We start from the raw sequence: 5,109 nt of genomic DNA on the forward strand, positions 1-5,109 counted from the left end.
GGCTTCTAAATCTTTTGAAATCTGATCATTGAATTTATAGGAAAACTTTTCCGAATCACTGTGAACTATAGTTCCCCCTCAAAGTAAATTTGCATACTTTGGAAAAATAAACATGTATGTTACCTTTATCATGAAATTGACAACTTCTTGTTTTATTCTTCTGGAAATTTGGGGGATTTTGTAAAAATATTTATTTAAGGAACTTTCATAAAGAAATCAGGCAACACTGAACAGAAGGATAACGATGTGATTGTACTGTAGCTTCTGAATTTATTAATAAAGTGTACCTGGATTTATAAAGAAAATACAGGTTTTTCCTTTTCTTCATTTTTTCCACTGTTCATATCATATACCCTATAAGATTTTCTCATAAAGTAAGATCTCAAAAATACAACTCTGCAATCGTTTACCAAGGGGTCATGCATAATCGCATAAAAGGGGCCGGAGAATTGTAAATCTTTTCCTTTGCTTGGTTTTTATTGAGAGACTGGAAGGACCGTGAAAGACACAGAGAGTTGTGTGTTAAAAGAAATATTCGTGAGTGTTTTGTTTTGTTTGTAATTTGTTAGTAACTGTCTGTGTTTTTGAACCACCAGATGGCTAACACGAATCCGGAGCTGTCGCCTTGGACCAGCACCAAACCGGATCACCGTTGCACTAAAACTGTCACAAACTATAATAAATTGTTATCACCCACCACGAGCACTACTGCACGCACCGGGACGGGTGATCGTGGCAAGTATTATTGTGGGGCAGATAACGTGTCTTTATTATTTAGGGCTGCAATCCCTGTTTTCTGTACTCAGGGTTTTACATATTGCTGTGTATTACCGGACATTATAATTTGGTCACCAGACCTGGATTATAAATAAAACAACTATTTTCCATACCGGATTACAAATCTCTGTCTGTTTATTCCTGCACTGCATCACCTCTGCACCTGTACATAATCAGCAAACATTACTTTCTCCCTATTCATTGCTCAGATTGTATCTGCTTGATAAATGACCATCTTGTGAATCATTTGGGCTATTGTACATTTTCTGTGTGTGGCGGAGTGTCCCGCCCCTATTTATTATTATTTGTATTATTGTTTGCAGCGCGGATAACAGCGCTGCGTATTTCTTATTATTTATAATTTAAAAACCTGTGAGGATGCGTGGCTGATCAGCTACTGATTATTTAACTAGCTGACAGTCACGCATCCTTACCAAACACGTGCAGACTGTGGCCGAGGGGTAATAAGATAATTAACAGCTAGTTAACCCCTCGGCCAGAATATAAGAACCTACAGCTGTCCATGCTGCAGGGTTGGGTGTACAGAGAGGAGGTACGGGGAGATAGAGAGGAGACAGAATTTAAGATAACAATTGCTAAAACGTGCTGGATTAGCCAGCACGACACTTACTTTTTTGTCTGTCTGGTTTGTTTGGCCCTTGTGCCTTTTTGTTTAGTGTTTTGTTATTGTTTAAATCTTTTGTTTTGTTTATTTGGTTTATTAAACATGCTGAGTGCCTGTGGCAGGGCGGAAGCCCTACACATGGGGAAATATGTAGTTTTATTGTATATTTTTGCATTATTTGTTGTAAATTGATTTAATTAACTGTTTAACTGATGTTGCGCTCTGCCGTGGACGATTACCTGTCTGTGTGGAGCAGCAGCTGAAAGCAATCAGCTGTTCCAGCAGGCAGGTGGGTGTGTCTCAGCGGAGCATCAGTATAAAAACATAGAGATCACTGTGATCGGGGCTGCTGCAAGGCCTGCCGTTTTCACGGCACCTTTGATTTATAGTTTGTTGTATTGTGTTTTTATTTTTGAGTGTTTGTACAGTCATGTATCGTCCTCTGTGCGCTACCATCGCTGGTAGCGTCACATGACATTATTGTTTACTTTTTGTTTATGTTTATTAATTAAATCCCGTGCGCCTGTGTCGGTGTATCAACGTCAATCTCTACCTCAGTCTCTTCTGTGTTCTCCTCGGCCACCTGAGGCAAGTATACCAGGACTCTATCACAGTGCCACTGCATTCAGCTTCACCAGCCCATCCACTGTTTTGGTTCTGTTACTTCCTGGTCCGTGACGTCACCACACCTCACCACTGCAAGCCATCCTGCCACACTTTTTTTTTATAATTTCTCTTCTTTGAAAAGAAAGGTCGCTTAGATTCGAAGCCGCCTTAAATTCAGGCCAATACAGTATCAATGCAGACAGCCTAAATGCTAAATGCACCGTCCTATTCTTTGTGGAGCCTTGCTGCGTTTGCAAATCCAGTGTTAAACTGTTCAGCCATGAAAGCCAAACTGCTAGTAGGCCTATTTGCTAAACAAGGTACATGTTAGTTGGTTGGTGGATCAACTGTATTTCGAGTTGGTTGGTGGATCCACTGTATTTCGAGTTGGTTGGTGGATCCACTGTATTTCGAGTTGGTTGGTGGATCCACTGTTTTTCGAGTTGGTTGGTGGATCCACTGTATTTTGAGTTGGTTGGTGGATCCATTGTATTTCGAGTTGGTTGGTGGATCCACTGTATTTCAAGTTGGTTGGTTACTAACCTATCCATCAAATAAAATGTTTTTTTTTTTTTTTTTTGTTAAAATATCCTAGTATACCTTGAAAGTGAGCTGTTCCTCAATTCTAATAAGGGCACCGTGACCGGAGGATGCAATACAGCCTCAAAGCAATTTCAGATCTGCTTCCAAGCATCACAGAGGGGATGCCATCTGAATGAAGAAACAGAATAAAAGCACAACATTTAACAAGAGTCTTGATTCATTTTCTTCATTCTGCTTATAAATCAAAGTGAAACAAAGTAACATTTAAAGACTTCAAGCCCATGTGGTTGTTTCACAGAAAAAAGCCTGGAATTGAAACCAGTTCTACCATTAACTTTTTTTTTGTTTTTTGTTTTTCACCAGGTTTCTTAAGCACTATTCACACGGGATTAAAATAAACAGGGTGTCCTCAGAGTTTGTCAAAAGCAGAGGAGGTCTAGTAACCTCCCAGACGGGGGCTAGAGAAGGCGGTACATTTTAAATAAATGGGAAATTGTAACCTGGGTTAGTGCTTTTGCATGGGATCCATGAACATAAGATTTACATTAAAATAAAAAAAAGTGACATTAAAACAAAAGCCACATAACTTAGCAGTGCAGTGCAGTTAAATGCATCTGAAAGCATTCATTTTGATAACTCTCTAGCATTTTCAGTCTCCTCTAAAGCACTGAAACCCGGAAATACTCATATTAATTCTAACATAACACTGACATGGTCAATTCGCACGGGACCAGAAATACACACAATGAGTGACTTTGACATTTTACAGGAGGTCCCAATGCCATGTAAAACAAGCAGAGGACCGCTGGAAAAAAAATATCTGGGGTGAAACGAAATGGACGATTCGCACGGGACTAAATTTCACCGATGTCAGTAAAAATTCCACAGCCAACTGAAAATCTTGTGATTTTTAATCCTGTGCGAATAGTACTTTAGTTGTAATTGAGAAGCACTTAACAGGGTCAGAGATTGGTTCAATTAAAGGAGAGGAAAAAAAGTCAGCGGAAAATATAGAAATCCAGAAACCCTGAATATGCACAGGTGTGGTGCTGGAGGGGAGAAGAGCACAGGTGTGGTGCTGGAGGGGAGAAGAGCATGTTTATTATCTAAACCACTTCCCCCATTCCTACTGAACAAACAGAGATTGTATTTATTATGAATAAATGAAGTACAGTACATTTAACAACCGCCCCCCTCTGTGAAAATAACAAGCCATTTGTTTAGCATAACTACTGTACTGTATTCAACAACACCGTTGTTTGTTTCATTTCCTGCTTAATTCTGCATTGATCTTATTTGAATTCATTATTAGCATTTAAAATAGCATTGCACATTAAATTATGATATGTTTCAAAAAAACACAAGCTGATATTTTGTATCTGTATCTTGATACACAAATAAAGAAGCTGTATGCAATGGTCCAACAGAAACATTGAAATTATTTTACAAGCCTCGACATGAGTAGTCGTGCAAGGTACAAAAAGGGTCAGACTAACAAGTAAAAATGTATTCGACACTGAAAGTCAGGCAATGGCAAGTTAGATTCAGATGTATTATAGGATGTCTAATACTACCCTATTAATCAATGTGAGTTTGAGAGTCAATGCGTTTAAACAGGCTGATTTTCAGTACTGGCAAAACAAGAACTGGGTCACAAAGTGATTTTTAAAACTAGATTTCTGTAACCAAATCACTTAATTTACATTGTTTACATGTTGTACAAGTGGATACATGTTGAACAGTTCATATAGACCCTTTGAAAGACATACACTCAGTGACCCAAATCTGTTTTTTACAAATCACTTTGCCACCTATTTCTTGTTTTGCCCCTTTTGAAAATAAGGCAGATAGTGTAGTGCTGCAAAGGGATAAGCAACAATGTCAAATTATTCGCTATGAAAATCTCAGTTGGTGCTCTTAAAGGGGTCTGTTCTGACTTGGTCCGCATGCTGCATAAGTGCTCAAATGAATCCATGAATGGCTAATCCACAGTGTATAAAGACACTTTAGGCCTGCATAAACCAAAGATTCTTTGTTGCTCTTTGTTCAGTGAGCTGTCCTGGTTGCAAGCACCAATTTGAGATGAAATTCCATGTAAAAGACATTAAATCCTAATTTATTTTAATACAAAAAAAAGCAAAACAAATATCAGATATTATTTGTTTATTTAGCAGACGCCTTTATCCAAGGCGACTTACAGATACTAGGGTGTGTGAACTATGCATCAGCTGCAGAATCACTTACAACTACATCTCACCCGAAAGACGGAGCACAAGGAGGTTCAGTGACTTGCTCAGGGTCACACAATGAGTCAGTGGCTGAGGTGGGATTTGAACCGGGGACCTCCTGGTTATAAGGACGTTTCTTTGACCACTGGACCACACAGCCTCCTCAATAAAATAATAAAAACAGCAATAAATTACCTCAGAGAAATGTAGTTTAGTCATGTCAGTATAAAATATTTTAAAGAACAATAATTTGACCAAGAACTGTGAAAGATCAGTAGCAGAAACAAACTGAGGCATGGCTATTATTTAACACAAGTATTGTCATGGTTT

Source organism: Acipenser ruthenus, chromosome 35 (assembly GCF_902713425.1).
Source record: "Acipenser ruthenus chromosome 35, fAciRut3.2 maternal haplotype, whole genome shotgun sequence".
NCBI classification, from domain to species: domain Eukaryota; kingdom Metazoa; phylum Chordata; class Actinopteri; order Acipenseriformes; family Acipenseridae; genus Acipenser; species Acipenser ruthenus.